At 47.2% G+C, this 17,045-nt stretch overlaps 1 protein-coding gene across 1 annotated transcript in view; it reads left to right on the plus strand.

Moving 5' to 3' along the window:
• The window catches only part of LOC310867021 (cytochrome c-like), a 453,272-nt gene that overhangs the window by 26,925 nt on the left and 409,302 nt on the right, over positions 1-17,045 (plus strand). The gene's annotated exons all lie outside the window — the stretch shown is intronic.

Consider the following 17,045-nt stretch of genomic DNA (forward strand, 5'->3'; position numbering starts at 1 on the left):
TTGTGGCCGTGGCCGAAAGTGGGCGTTACCAAAAGGTGGGCGTGGCCATGGCCGCCAGAAGTCTGTCAGATTTTGACAGCTTCAAATTAGTGTTAAACATACTATAACCCAATTGACTCCAGTCCTCTCTGTTTAATATATTTATATAATGAAACTATATAAACTATGCATATACCATGAAGTGTTATGACTACTAGCTCTGGTCCATACTAGCTCTAATGCGTTTCATTTAGAGCTATGTTACTCTAAACTTCCCCGCTCGCATGAATGCAGACCAGCCTCTACTCTTTGGCGTAAATAAAAAGAACGTTTTTGCTACACATCAAAACAAAGGCGAGTTGTGTCATTAGAAAGCCTACTTTGGTAATTGGTTCTAGTTCTAGTGAACAGAAATAATAAATAAATAGACTTGGTTGTCTTGATAACCTAACTGTAGGGAGTGCAAACACATTAAAGAACCTGGGGGTTATCATCTATGAAAAGGCAACACAATGAGCAGAAAATAAAAATGAACCATGTAAATACAACACATTGAGCAGAGCACTGCAGGGAGTCGAACCCCATTCCGGTAAACCAGAAGTACCACAACCAGTGCCTTAGTTTTTGTTTTGTTTTACGAGGTCCATTCGTTGAAATGTAAATTTTGCATTTTAACGGTAAAGTTATTTCACAATTGACATTGTAGGCAATAATTAATAACGGTATGGCACCAGGCCAAAGCCATGGGGAGAGAGTATGTTTTGCACTCTGAGTGTGTGTGTGTGTGTTTGTGTCCGTCAGTTTGTTAACAGCTAATCTCCAGCACCATTAACCCAGTCGATGCCAAATTTTGCACACACACTCCCTGGATGCCAACGATGAACCTCTGTCCCAAATTTTCCAGAACGGCCTGTATAGCACCACACATTTTTGTATGCCCTCCGAGACTATGGACTATAGCTTTTAGCTTTTCCGTGATTTTCACCTTTTTTTCAAATCCTCCGAAATCGTGAAAAACAACATACTATAGTATGCCCTCCGTGACCATGGACTATAGCCTTTCGCTTTTCCGTGATTTCACCTTTTTTCAAATCCTGAACAATGATGAAGAATCGCGCATTATAGCATGCCACTTAATGACCTTGACCAATATCAATGACCTTGAGCAGTATAAATGACCTTCAATAAGACTAGTAAATGACCTTGACCAGTATAAATGACCTTGACAAGTACAAATGACCTTGACCAGTATAAATGACCTTCACCAGTATAAATGACCGTGACCAGTATATGACTGAGCAGTATAAATTACCTTCATGAGACTAGTAAATGACCTTGACCAGTATAAATGACCTTCATAAGACTAGTAAATGATCTTCACCAGTATAAATGACCTTCATAAGACTAGTAAATGATCTTCACCAGTATAAATGACCTTGGCCAGTATGCAGTCCGTGACCATGGACTATAGCCTTTCGCTTTTCCTTGATTTTCACCTTTAAAAAAAATAAACCTCAACAATGATGAAGAATCGCGCACTATAGCGCGCCGCTCAATGACCTGAGACCATGGACCAATTAACCATGTAAATACAACACATTGAGCAGGGCACTGCAGGGAGTTGAACCCCGTTCCGGTAAACCAGAAGTCTGACACCAGTGCCTTAGTTTTTGTGTTGTTGTTCATTTACAGGTCCAGATGTGCATACGCATGAGCGCCTGTGCGTGTGTAGGTGCATGTGTGCATGTGTGTGCACGCTTCAATGACCACTGTCGGACCCCATGGGGATCAAGGACCTCAGGGAGCCACCCATAATTCACAACGGTCACAGCGAACTCTGTTGCATCACAACTGGTGGCCAACAGTTGTAACCAACACCGCCGCCGACCCACATAGAATACCATCGCACAGTGGTATCAGACCAACCACAATCAGCCAGCCCTCAAACCAAACCCTTCGACCTAGAAGAACTCAAAACTGCAATGGGAAAGTTGAAACCCGGAAAAGCAGCTGCAGATTGATGACATACTGGCAGAAATGATACAGCACCTGGGACCTAACGCAAATACCTCGTTCGTGGGGATGCATGGCACAGAAAACCATCCCTTCTGTCTGGAGAACGGCCAAAGTGGTTGAAATCCCCAAACCTGGCAAAGACCCATCATCCCCAAAGAACTACCGACACATTTCCCTCCTCTGCATCACCTACAAGAGAGGCTGCTACTCCAACGCCTCATGCCACTCACAGACACCAAGCTGACTAAAGACCAAGCTGGTTTCCGTCCCGGCCGCTCCTGTGCTGGACAGAGCTCAACCTCACCCAAGACATTGAGGATGGGTTTGAGGGAAAACAAATAACTGGAGCAGCATTCAGAGATCTCTCTGCTGCCTGGAAAACACTGCACGCAGGCACGCAGGCACGCAGGCACGCAGGCAGCTGATGCCTGCCTGCGTGCCTGCCTGCCTGCCTCATGTGGAAGCTGCATAGTTGAGTTTGTGTGTGTCTTTCTTTTTCTGTCTTTCTTTCTTAGGACGAAGATCAAGGTAGACGCCGTTGGAAGGCTCAACACAAGCCGATGCCCCTAGAGATCCATCCCAAAGCTTCCCTCAGGGAGCCCAGCAAGCCAGCAAGCCAGCTAGCCAGCACGCCCGCCCAGTCAGCCAACGCAGCCAGCCAGCTCCGCCAGTCAGCTAGTGTAGAAAGTCAGGCTGCCAAACCAGCGCACATCAGCCCTTGCAGTCAACCATTGTAGCCATACCAGCCTTGCTCAGACAGCTCAGCCAGGCCTCTCTCGAGGCCTGGCTCTCTGTCTGCCTGGCCCGGTCTGCCCCGCCCTGCCTTGCAGCAACAGAACCAGCCTTGCTAGCAAGCCAGCCAGCTCAGAATACGAGCTCAGCAAGCCAGTGCAGCTGGCAAGCACGCAGTTAGTCTAAACCAGTTTCAGACCGGCAGGCCAGGGCAGACAGACAGGAAGACCGAGGCGCCTAGGCAGGCAGACAGGCCAGGAAGGCAACAAAGTGCAGGCAGGGGGACTATCCGGCCTAAGGCTGCGCTGCAAGGGTTGGAGCCTGGCTTGCTCCTGCTGGTCTGGGCTGAGTGGCTGTGGCTGCACAGTAAGGCTGCAGTAACCTAGTCTGGGCTTGTTGCTGCACTGGCTTGCTCAGCTCGCATTCTGAGCTGGCTGGCTTGCCAGAAAGGCTGGTTCTGTTGCTGCAAGGCAGGGCAGGGCAGACCGGGCCAGGCAGACAGAGAGCCAGGCCTCGAGAGAGGCCTGGCTGAGCTGACTGAGCAAGGCTGTTATGGCTGCAATGGCTGACTGCAAGGGCTGATATGCTCTGGCTTGGCAGCCTGACTTTCTACACTGGCTGACTGGCGGAGCTGACTGGCTGCGTTGGCTGACTGGGCAGGCTTGCTGGCTAGCTGGCTTGCTGGGCTCCCTGAGAGAAGCTTTGGGATGGATCTCTAGGGGCATCGGCTTGTGTTGAGCCTTCCAACGGCGTCTACCTTGATCTCCGTCCTAAGAAAGAAAGACAGAAAAAGAAAGACACACACAAACACAACTATGCAGCTTCCACCTGAGGAACCGAGACGCGAAAAAAGAACTGAGCGTCACTTGGGATGGTCACAAACTCTCCAACCATACCCACCCCATGTATCTTGGAGTTACAGGACAGGACACTCTGGAGAACACAAAAGCCACGGTCAACACCCACAATAACATCCTGTGAAAGCGAGTTAACTCCAAGTGGGGTGCAGACCCACAAACAATCCGTGCAACTGCCATGGCCCTGTCTTTCTCTACAGCAGCGTATGCCTGCTCAAGCTGGAGACGATCACGTCAGACCAAATTGGTCGACACAGCCCTAAATGACACCTACTGGCAGAAATGATACAGCACCTGGGACCTAACGGAAAGACCTGGCTTGTGGGGATGCTGAACACATGCATAGCACAGAAAACCACCCCTTCTGTCTGGAAAAAGGCCAAAGTGGTTGCAATCCCTAAACCTGGCAAAGACCCATTATCCCCAAAGAGCTACCGACCCATTTCCCTCCTATGCATCACCTACAAGCTCTATGAGAGGCTGCTACTCCAACGCCTCGTTGCCACTCATAGATACCAAGCTGACTAAAGACCAAGCTGGTTTCCGTCCCGGCCGCTCCTGTGCTGGACATAGCTCAACCTCACCCAACACATTGAGGATGGGTTTGAGGGAAAACAAATAACTGGAGCAGCATTCAGAGATCTCTCTGCTGCCTACGACACTGTCCAAAACCGCACAATGGTCAGGAAAAGCCTCCTCAACAACAGGCGCTTCTATGTCCAGTTAAATGACCAGAGGAGTAAATGGAAAGCCCAAAAGAACTGCCTCCCACAAGGTAGCGTGCTCACCCCCCTCCTTTTCAATATCTACACAAACGACCAGCTCTGTCCTTGAAAGTGCCCTCCAAGAAATGTCAAGCTACTACAATACAACCACCTGAAACCCAACCCATCAAAAACCCAACTATGTAGCTTCCACCTTAGGAACCGAGACGCAAAAAAAGAACTTAGCATCACAAACTCTCCAACCATACCCACCCCATGTATCTTGGATTTACACTGGACAGGACAGTGGACACTCTTCTTCAAAAAACACCTGGAGAACACAAAAGCCACGGTCAACAACCACAATAACATCCTGTGAAAACTAGTGAACTCCAAGTGGGGCGCAGACCCACAAACAATCCGTGCAACTGCCATGGCCCTGTCTTTCTCTACAGCAGAGTATGCCTGCTCAAGCTGGAGCCGATCACGTCACACCAAATTGGTCGACACAGCCCTAAATGACACCTGTGGCATCATCACGGGATGCATCAAGACAACACCTGTCCCTGTCCCAACACCTGTTTACATTCGAGGGTCGCTGGTCCTCTCGAACGGAACAGTTTAACGTCATGCCCAGGACGAAAAGATATAGAGAACACCAACATGACAAATAACAGCAGGAAGGCATGGGCCACAATCCACCGTCTTGGCAAAGACCACACCACCCAAAATTCACAACGGTCACAGCAAACTCTGTTGCATCACAACTGGTATAGGTATATGGATGGAGCCCGCACACCACAGGTATAAGAAAGACGTGATGCAGAGGAGGGAAAAGGGTCGGTTGCTCTTCAGGGATAATGGGTCTTTGCCAGGTTTAGGGATGGCAACCACTTTGGCCTTTTTCCAGACAGAAGGGGTGGATTTCTGTGCTATGCATGTGTTCAGCATCCCCACAAGCCAGTTCTTTGTGTTAGGTCCCAGGTGCTGTATCATTTCTGCCAGTATGTCATCAATCGCTGCTGCTTTTCCGGGTTTCAACTTTCCCATTGCAGTTTCAAGTTCTTCTAGGTCGAAGGGTTTGGTTTGAGGGATGGCTGATTGTGGTTGGTCTGATACCACTGTGCGATGGTATTCTATGTGGGTCGGTGGCGGTGTTGGTTACGACTGTTGGCCACCAGTTGTGACCAAGACCGCCACCTACTGGCAGAAATGATACAGCACCTGGGAACTAACGGAAAGACCTGGCTTGTGGGGATGCTGAACACATGCATAGCACAGAAAACCATCCCTTCTGTCTGGAAAAAGGCCAAAGTGGTTGCAATCCCTAAACCTGGCAAAGACCCATTATCCCCAAAGAACTACCGACACATTTCCCTCCTATGCATCACCTACAAGCTCTATGAGAGGCTCCTACTCCAACGCCTCGTTGCCACTCATAGATACCAAGCTGACTAAAGACCAAGCTGGTTTCCGTCCCGGCCGCTCCTGTGCTGGACATAGCTCAACCTCACCCAACACATTGAGGATGGGTTTGAGGGGAAACAAATAACTGGAGCAGCATTCAGAGATCTCTCTGCTGCCTATGACACTGTCCAAACCCGCACAATGGTCAGCAAAAGCCTCCTCAACAACAGGCGCTTCTATGTCCAATTAAATGACCAGAGGAGTAAATGGAAAGCCCAAAAGAACGGCCTCCCACAAGGTAGCATGCTCGCCCCCCTCCTTTTCAATATCTACACAAACGACCAGCCACTACCCAATGCCAGCGTTTCATCTACGCCGACGACCTCTGCATTACGACCCAACAAGCAGACTTCCAGAAGATTGGGTCTGTCCTTGAAAGTGCCCTCCAAGAAATGTCAAGCTACTACAATACAACCACCTGAAACCCAACCCATCAAAAACCCAACTATGCAGCTTCCACCTGAGGAACCGAGACGCAAAAAAAAGAACTGAGCATCACAAACTCTCAAACCATACCCACCCCATGTATCTTGGATTTACACTGGACAGGACACTCTTCTTCAAAAAACACCTGGAGAACACAAAAGCCACGGTCAACAACCACAATAACATCCTGTGAAAACTAGTGAACTCCAAGTGGGCCACAAACAATCCGTGCAACTGCCATGGCCCTGTCTTTCTCTACAGCAGAGTATGCCTGCTCAAGCTGGAGCCGATCACGTCACACCAAATTGGTCGACACAGCCCTAAATGACACCTGTGGATTCATCACGGGATGCATCAAGACAACACCTGTCCCTGTCCCAACACCTGTTTACATTCGAGGGTCGCCGGTCCTCTCGAACGGAACAGTTTAACGTCATGCCCAGGACGAAAAGATTTAGAGAACACCAAAATGACAAATAACAGCAGGAAGGCATGGGCCTAGTGTTAAACATAATATAACCCAATTGACTCCAGTCCTCTCTGTTTAATATATCTATATAATGAAACTATATAAACTATGCATATACCATGAAGTGCTATGACTACTATAGCTCTGGTCCATACTAGCTCTAATGCGTTTCATTTAGAACTATGTTACTCTAAACTTCCCCGCTCGCATGAATGCAGACCAGCCTCTACACGTTGGCGTAAATAAAAAGAACGTTTTTGCTACACATCAAAACAAAGGCGAGTTGTGTCATTAGAAAGCCTACTTTGGTAATTGGTTCTAGTTTTAGTGAACATAAATAATAAATAAATAGACTTGGTAACCTAACTGTAGGGAGTGCAAACACATTAAAGAACCTGGGGGTTATCATCTATGAAAAGGCAACACAATGAGCAGAAAATAAAAATGAACCATGTAAATACAACAAATTGAGCAGAGCACTGCAGGGAGTTGAACCCCATTCCGGTAAACCAGAAGTACCACAACCAGTGCCTTGGTTTTTGTTTTGTTTTACGAGGTCCATTCGTTGAAATGTAAATTTTGCATTTTAACAGTAAAGTTATTTCACAATTGACATTGTAGGCAATAATTAATAACGGTATGGCACCAGGCCAAAGCCATGGGGAGAGAGTATGTTTTGCACTCTGAGTGTGTGTGTGTGTGTGTGTGTGTCCGTCAGTTTGTTAACAGCTAATCTCCAGCACCATTAACCCGGTCGATGCCAAATTTTGCACACACACTCCCTGGATGGCAACGATGAACCTCTGTCCCAAATTTTCCAGAACGGCCTGTATAGCACCACACATTTTTGTATGCCCTCCGAGACTATGGACTATAGCCTTTAGCTTTTCCGTGATTTTCACCTTTTTTTCAAATCGTGAAAAACAACATACTATAGTATGCCCTCCGTGACCATGGACTATAGCCTTATGCTTTTCCGCGATTTTACAATGATGAAGAATCGCGCACTATAGCATGCCACTTAATGACCTTGACCAATATCAATGACCTTGAGCAGTATAAATGACCTTCAATAAGACTAGTAAATGACCTTGACCAGTATAAATGACCTTGACAAGTACAAATGACCTTGACCAGTATAAATGACATTCACCAGTATAAATGACCGTGACCAGTATATGACCATTCACCAGTATAAATTACCTTCATGAGACTAGTAAATGACCTTGACCAGTATAAATGACCTTCATAAGACTAGTAAATGATCTTCACCAGTATAAATGACCTTGGCCAGTATGCGGTCCGTGACCATGGACTATAGCCTTTCGCTTTTCCTTGATTTTCACCTTTAAAAAAAAATCCTCAACAATGATGAAGAATCGCGCACTATAGCGCGCCACTCAATGACCTGAGACCATGGACCAATGAACCATGTAAATACAACACATTGAGCAGGGCACTGCAGGGAGTTGAACCCCGTTCCGGTAAACGAGAAGTCCGACACCAGTGCCTTAGTTTTTGTGTTGTTGTTCATTTACAGGTCCAGGTGTGCATATGCATGTGCGCCTGTGCGTGTGTAGGTGCATGTGTGCATGTGTGTGTGTGCACGCTTTAATGACCACTGTTGGACCCCATGGGGATCAAGGACCTCTGGGAGCCACCCATAATTCACAATGCTCACAGCGACCTCTGTTGCATCACAACTGGTGGCCAACAGTCGTAACCAACACCGCCGCCAACCCACAGGAGAATACCATCGCACAGTGGTATCAGACCAACCACAATCAGCCAGCCCTCAAACCAAACCCTTCGACATAGAAGAACTCGAAACTGCAATGGGAAAGTTGAAACCCGGAAAAGCAGCAGGGATTGATGACATACTGGCAGAAATTATACAGCACCTGGAACCTAACGCAAAGACCTGGCTCGTGGGGATGCTGAATACATGCATGGCACAGAAAACCATCCGTTCTGTCTGGAGAAAGGCCACAGTGGTTGCAATCCCCAAACCTGGCAAAGACCCATCATCCCCAAAGAGCTACCGACCCATTTCCCTCCTCTGCATCACCTACAAGAGAGGCTGCTACTCCAACGCCTCATGCCACTCAGACACCAAGCTGACTAAAGACCAAGCTGGTTTCCGTCCCGGCCGCTCCTGTGCTGGACAGAGCTCAACCTCACCCAACACATTGAGGATGGGTTTGAGGGAAAACAAATAACTGGAGCAGCAACTGGAGGGCGAAGCAAGCACGCAGACAGCTTGTGCGTGCCTGCGTGCCTTCCTGCCTGCCTTCCTCATGTGGAAGCTGCGTAGTTGAGTTTGTGTGTGTCTTTCTTTTTCTGTCTTTCTTTCTTAGGACGAAGATCAAGGTAGACGCCGTTGGAAGGCTCAACACAAGCCGATGCCCCTGGAGATCCATACCAAAGCTTCCCTCAGGGAGCCCAGCAAGCCAGCTAGACAGCAAGCCCGCCCAGTCAGCCAACGCAGCCAGCCAGCTCCGCCAGTCAGCCAGTGTAGAAAGTCAGGCTGCCAAGCCAGCGCACATCAGCCCTTGCAGTCAACCATTGTAGCCATACCAGCCTTGCTCAGTCAGCTCAGCCAGGCCTCTCTCGAAGCCTGGCTCTCTGTCTGCCTGGCCCGGTCTGCCCCGCCCTGCCTTGCAGCAACAGAACCAGCCTTGCTGGCAAGCCAGTCAGCTCAGAATACGAGCTCAGCAAGCCAGCGCAGCTGGCAAGCACGCAGTTAGTCTTAACCAGTTTCAGACCGGCAGGCCAAGGCAGACAGACAGGAAGACCGAGGCGCCTAGGCAGGCAGACAGGCCAGGAAGGCAACAAAGTGCAGGCAGGGGGACTATCCGGCCTAAGGCTGCGCTGCAAGGGTTGGAGCCTGGCTTGCTCCTGCTGATCTGGCTGAGTGGCTGTGGCTGCACAGTAAGGCTGCAGTAACCTAGTCTGGGCTTGTTGCTGCACTGGCTTGCTCAGCTCGCATTCTGAGCTGGCTGGCTTGCCAGAAAGGCTGGTTCTGTTGCTGCAAGGCAGGGCAGGGCAGACCGGGCCAGGCAGACAGAGAGCCAGGCCTCGAGAGAGGCCTGGCTGAGCTGACTGAGCAAGGCTGGTATGGCTGCAATGGCTGACTGCAAGGCTGATATGTTCTGGCTTGGCAGCCTGACTTTCCACACTGGCTGACTGGCGGAGCTGACTGGCTGCGTTGGCTGACTGGGCAGGCTCGCTGGCTAGCTGGCTTGCTGGGCTCCCTGAGGGAAGCTTTGGGATGGATCTCTAGGGGCATCGGTTTGTGTTGAGCCTTCCATTGGCGTCTACCTTGATCTCCGTCCTAAGAAAGAAAGACAGAAAAAGAAAGACACACACAAACCCAACTATGCAGCTTCCACCTGAGGAACCGAGACGCGAAAAAAGAACTGAGCGTCACTTGGGATGGTCACAAACTCTCCAACCATACCCACCCCATGTATCTTGGAGTTACACTGGACAGAACACTCTTCTTCAAAAAACACCTGGAGAACACAAAAGCCACGGTCAACACCCACAATAACATCCTGTGAAAACTAGTGAACTCCAAGTGGGGCGCAGACCCACAAACAATCCGTGCAACTGCCATGGCCCTGTCTTTCTCTACAGCAGAGTATGCCTGCTCAAGCTGGAGCCGATCACGTCACACCAAATTGGTCGACACAGCCCTAAATGACACCTGTCGCATCATCACGGGATGCGTCAAGACAACACCTGTCCCGTGCCTTTATGCGCTAGCCGGCACCTCACCCCGCACATCAGACGACTGTGCATCGCTCAAGATGAATGGAGAACACAGGAGATAGACAGTGAAGTTCGGGATGAACGAAGGAAAGTCTGGAATGAAATGATAGAGAACACCTCACACAGACATAGTTTCCTTTCGTGGCTGTTTACATTCGAGGGTCGCCGGTCCTCTCGAACGGAACAGTTTAACGTCATGCCCAGGACGAAAAGATATAGAGAACACCAACATGACAAATAACAGCAGGAAGGCATGGGCCACAATCCACCGTCTTGGCAAAGACCACACCACCCATAATTCACAACGGTCACAGCAAACTCTGTTGCATCACAACTGGTGTAGGTATTGGATGGAGCCTGCACACAACAGGTATAAGAAAGACGTTCTGATCTTCATCAGGTCATGTGTACACAAAACATACATTTTATACTAAGGGAGTGCCCCCATTAACCAATCAAAACACCACATTTTGGTGCCCCTCCCATCACTGCAGGTGTGACACGTCAACCCTGAGTGAGTAGGTGGGGACCCAGACATATTGTTGTAAATATAGTCTGTTCAGAAATGTTAGTGCCTCTCATATAGCTTGTAGGTGATGCAGAGGAGGGAAATGGGTCGGTAGCTCTTCAGGGATAATGGGTCTTTGCCAGGTTTAGGGATTGCAACCACTTTGGCCTTTTTCCAGACAGAAGCGATGGTTTTATGTGCTATGCATGTGTTCAGCATCCCCACAAGCCAGGTATTTGCGTTAGGTCCCAGGTGCTGTATCATTTCTGCCAGTGTGTCATCAATCCCTGCTGCTTTTCCGGGTTTCAACTTTCCCATTGCAGTTTCGAGTTCTTCTAGGTCGAAGGGTTTGGTTTGAGGGCTGGCTGATTGTGGTTGGTCTTGATACCAATGTGCGATGGTATTCTATGTGGGTCGGTGGCGGTGTTGGTTATGACTGTTGGCCACCAGTTGTGACCAAGACCGCCTTTCTATGTCCAGTTAAATGACCAGAGGAGTAAATGGAAAGCCCAAAAGAACGGCCTCCCACAAGGTAGCGTGCCTGCCCCCCTCCTTTTCAATATCTACACAAACGACCAGCCACTACCCAATGCCAGCGTTTCATCTACGCCGACGACCTCTGCATTACGACCCAACAAGCAGACTTCCAGAAGATTGAGTCTGTCCTTGAAAGTGCCCTCCAAGAAATGTCAAGCTACTACAATACAACCACCTGAAACCCAACCCATAGAGAACACCTCACACACACATAGTTTCCTTTCGTGGCTGTTTACATTCGAGGGTCGCCGGTCCTCTTAAACGGAACAGTTTAACGTCATGCCCAGGACGAAAAGATATAGAGAACACCAACATGACAAATAACATCAGGAAGGCATGGGCCACAATCCACCGTCTTGGCAAAGACCACACCACCCATTATTCACAACAGTCACAGCAAACTCTGTTGCATCACAACTGGTGGTATTGGATGGAGCCCGCACACCACAGGTATAAGAAAGACGTTCTTTATTGAAATACTAACGACGTTTCGATCTATTTGATCTTCATCAGGTCATGTGTACACAAAACATACACTTTTATACTAAGGGAGTGCCCCCATTAACCAATCAAAACACCACATTCTGGTGCCCCTCCCATCACTGCAGGTGTGACACGTCAACCCTGAGCGAGTAGGTGGGGACCCAGACATATTGATGTAAATATAGTCTAACATAACATCAGTAGCATTACAAAGTTATTGTGACAGTAATAATTGCTATAGTGTGTGTTCAGTAACAGGAATATTCCTGTCTCTCCAGCTCTTTAATAAATAGAAAAGGGTTTAATCAGGAGTTGTATTAGCCACAGGATAATCTAAGCGGTGGATATTGCTCTTGTCTTTATGTATGTAAATTGTCTTGTTGTTTGTGTTATGTCAAATGCGTGTATGTGTGTTCTGCATACTTGGCTGCTGTGTTGCAAGATACATTTCAGTGTGAACTGACACTAAAGTACCATATCATATATATCATATCGTCACCTTATTAAACTATGGGACTGAATGGGAGTGAATGGGACTGAATGGGAGTGAAAGGGAGGTACTGTTACTATGGGACTGATACTATGGGAGTGAATGGGAGTTACTGATACTATGGGAGTGAATGGGAGTGAAAGGGAGTAATGTTACTATGGGACTAATACTATGGGAGTGCATGGGAGTGAATGGGAGGTATTGTTACTATGGGACTGATACTATGGGAGTGAATGGGACTTAATGGGAGGTACTGTTACTATGGGACTGATACGATGGGAGTGAATGGGAGTGAATGGGGTGTACTGTTACTATGTGACTGAATGGGAGTGAATAAAAGTGAATGGGAGTGAATGGGGGAGTGAAAGGGACTGAATCGGAGTGAATGAGAGGTACTGTTACTATGGGACTGTCACTCCCATTCAGAGTGAAAGGGAGTGAATGGGACTGAATGGGAGGTACTGTTACTATGGGACTGTCACTCCCACTCACTCCCATTCAGAGTGAAAGGGAGTGAATGGGAGTGAATGGGAGTGAATGGGAGTGAATGGGAGTGAGTTGGAGTGAATGGGAGGTACTGTTACTATATGGGACTGTCAGTCCCATAGTATCAGTCCCATAGTAACAGTACCTCCCATTCAGTCGCATTCAGTCCAAATTCAGTCCAAATTCACTCACATTCACTCCCCTTCAGTGTCAAATGTCTTTGTGCTCTGATATTATTTTAAACACTCTGTGGCTGACCCTAAACCATGGTCTATTAAAAATAATTGGAATAAAACATTTTGTCTAAGTCACTTACTGCAGAAGTAATTTGGCCTAAATAACGTTTATAATTGCCTAAGTTAAAATGGCATGTTCAGATATTGGCCTAAGTCATTTTATCCTTACATGTTACATGATTGACATACACCTTTATTTGTATGTCAATAGTCATATTTTTTCATATTTTTGGGAATTTAAATAATTAAGAAATATAATATATTCTACATTTGGCACAGTTTTTTGTGTTTCCTGAAAACCTTGAAAAAATTACTTAGGCAATTAGTTTAATAAGGTGACGATATTTTAAAAGAAATGAGGTAGGTGACACATTTTCAGCCAATCAGGAGAAAGTAGCTGTTTATGAGCTTAATGTTCCAGTTCTAATTTTGTCTGTTACATTACAATTCCACTTTAATCTGTTTAATCTGTATCCTGACTGCGTTCCTGATTGGATAAAATTGCAGTTTCAGAAAATGCTTTTTATGTTTAACAAAAAGCTGGAGAGACCGGCAGATTACTGTCACAATATAGAACTAACACTGTTACTGAACACACACTACTATAGCAATGATTACTGTCACAAATTAATATCTATTTAACACTGTTACTGAACACACTATAGCAATGATTACTGTCACACTATAGAGCTATTTAACACTGTTACTGAACACACACTCTATAGCAATGATTACTGTCACAATACAGTGCAATTTAATTCAGGTAACCTTACCAAATGGACCCCAATAGTAGATCTTTACACTCTCAATAACCTCGCATCACCAGGCTTTCCACCGCCTCGGAGGAAAGCCTGGTCTCTGTTTCAAAAGTCCGTATGATCCGGGCTGGGGGCAAACCATTGCCTACAACATGACGTAAGCATATCATGAGCCCGGATCATATACCGAAATGAAATGGTGCCCAGGCTACACTCTCAATAGTTCAATTGTTGTTAAGCATCTGCTTAATTTCCAAAAAACTACACAATTAGAGAATGTATAAGATTGCTACTTTTGATCCTTCGATTATATAATGCTGATTGTAGCATAGTGGTTAGTGACTGAGCTTTGTTAACGTGAGTGCCATCCCGGGCACTCACGCTAACTCTTTTCACCTCTAGTCGATTATTTATTCAGCATTTGAGCCACGGACCACCATTTGAGCCCATCTAGTCTCTCAGTCAGACCCATTTGAGCCACTGACCACCATTGTGAGAGTCTATTAATGTGAAATGGTGGGTAGCTCAAGAATGTTATCACTTTTGAAGTTACTTGATGTGTTTATATATGTAAATACTACTACTCTTTAAAGCCGTGTTTCAGTAGTCGAGTGGGTACCGTCGGCGGTTAGTCAACATGGAGGCCGGGGATCTCCTCCCCGTCCAGGACGGAGAGTGTGTTTTCTTCTTACAAAGCAAAACATTGTTTTTGCATCTAGTCAAGATCCATTCAGTATCTGAGCCTCTGACCACCATTGTGAGTCTATAAATGTAACATGGTGGTCCGTAGCACAAATACTGAATGAATAATGGACCTCGACTAGATGCAAAAACAATTGTGTTTGTTTGGTGAAAAGGAAAAACATTCTCGGTCCTCGACCGGGAAGTGAACTCGGGCCCGATGTTTATAGACCGTCGACACTAACCATTCAGCTACTGAAACACTGTTTTAAAGTTTTGTAGAAACATCATATATAAACATCATAACAAGTAACTTCATAAGTGATCGACGTTTGAACACAAAAACAACAACAGCGTTAAGTATTAAATAACATACCTGCTCCGAAGAGGGACCGGATGGTGACGTGGCACTTCCAAACAAACACTGACCAAACTCACCTCCACGCATCTCTTCCGTATGTGAGGGTTCCGTCCGTCACTTCCTTCCGGGGTCAAAGGGTGAGGCCACGCCCGCGAGATTTAACCGCAAATTTCTTGTAGTCATATTGTAGTCCTTCTACGTTACATCCGGGTCCCATCCGCGTCTCACTGTAAATACAAAATAGCTACATATGAACGCGTGAATCTTTTTTTTTTTTTTTTTACAATAACGTTATTTGTCAGAAAGGAAGCCATTGAGGGTTACAATGGGTCTTAATGCTTCCAACTCGAGTAGAATTATTAATGTAACTGTAAAGTGTCCACGATAAAGAAAATAGATGACGTGGAACTTCCTTGAATAGAACCCCGGAAGTGGCTGACGTCACGCTTAAATACACAATACAGAGCCTGATCTCTAACTAGGCAGCGTCCCGGTGGTCTAGTGGAGTAGTCATCGGACTTGGAGTCCTAACGTCGTAACTTTGCCTGTTCAAACCCCGTTGGAAATTTTCCTACAACACGGACTACTTGTTTTTGTGAGGTTATGGTTAGGGCTAGTTTGACATGCATTAGACTGCGGACCCCCATTTATAGTGGCATTTCTATCTCTGGGACCCCCAGCCAGTAGCCTAACGGGGGTCCCCGGACCCCAGCAACTGACAGGTAGGTAGGCCTACACTGGGGGTCCCCGGACCCCAGCAACTGACAGGTAGATAGGCCTACTGGGGGTCCCCGGACCCCAGCAACTGACAGGTAGGTACTGCATGTTCCCCGGACCCCCCAGTCTGTGACTCACTGTGCTATTGTAGGCTATAGGCCTATTGTTATTGTAGGTCAGTCCGTAAACACTGAAGTTGGTGCTTTGCATGAAAGTAAGGATAGCACTCCATCCATTGATTCACAGGCAGCGTCTAGTGAGCTAATCTAGTGAGCTAATTTAAGACTTCCGGTGGACGATCTCTTCAAAATAAGAGTACCCTCTAGAGTATTGAAAAAAAGTTTAATTTGCACATTAAAACTACAAATTAAGCATTTAAATGATGCTATATGATGCTATAAGACACACATTATGTTTCTGTGTAAGAATAAGTAATTAAATCCTTATAATAATAATAATAAAGTTATCTAAATGGATAAATGCTATTCACTGGAGTGCATGGACTTTATAAAGTGGACACTGGACAAAAGACGGCTCCGCAAGGCAACTATCTGGACATACCCACGCGTTCGGGGAGATGTCCTATACCACACCCCACTCTCCGCTAAGCGGGAGAGGTGTAAAATTCACAGCAGCAGACCTTCTACTGGGGTCAAGGCTGACAAAAAGTACCGTTTCCGGACCCAGAATGGACACTGGACAAAAGACGGCTCCGCGAGGCAACTATCTGGACATACCCACGCGTTCGGGGAGATGTCCTGTACCACACCCCACTCTCCGCTAAGCGGGAGAGGTGTAAAATTCACAGCAGCAGACCTTCTACTGTGGTCAACGCTGAAAAAAGTACCGTTTCCGGACCCAGAATGGACACTGGACAAAGAGGCCTCCGCGAGGCAACTATCTGGACATACCCACACGTTCGGGGAGATGTCCTCTACCACACCCCACTCTCCGCTAAGCGGGAGAGGTGTAAAATTCACAGCAGCAGACCTTCTACTGGGGTCAATGCTGACAAAAAGTACCGTTTCCGGACCCAGAATGGACACTGGACAAAGAGGCATCCGCGAGGCAACTATCTGGACATACCCACACGTTCGGGGAGATGTCCTCTACCACACCACACTCTCCGCTAAGCGGGAGAGGTGTAAAATTCACAGCAGCAGACCTTCTACTGGGGTCAAGGCTGACAAAAAGTACCGTTTCCGGACCCAGAATGGACACTGGACAAAAGACGGCTCCGCGAGGCAACTATCTGGACATACCCACGCGTTCGGGGAGATGTCCTGTACCACACCCCACTCTCCGCTAAGCGGGAGAGGTGTAAAATTCACAGCAGCAGACCTTCTACTGGGGTCAATGCTGAC

Source organism: Protomyctophum parallelum (assembly GCF_964188405.1).
Source record: "Protomyctophum parallelum genome assembly, chromosome: 1".
Taxonomy (NCBI): Eukaryota; Metazoa; Chordata; class Actinopteri; order Myctophiformes; family Myctophidae; genus Protomyctophum; species Protomyctophum parallelum.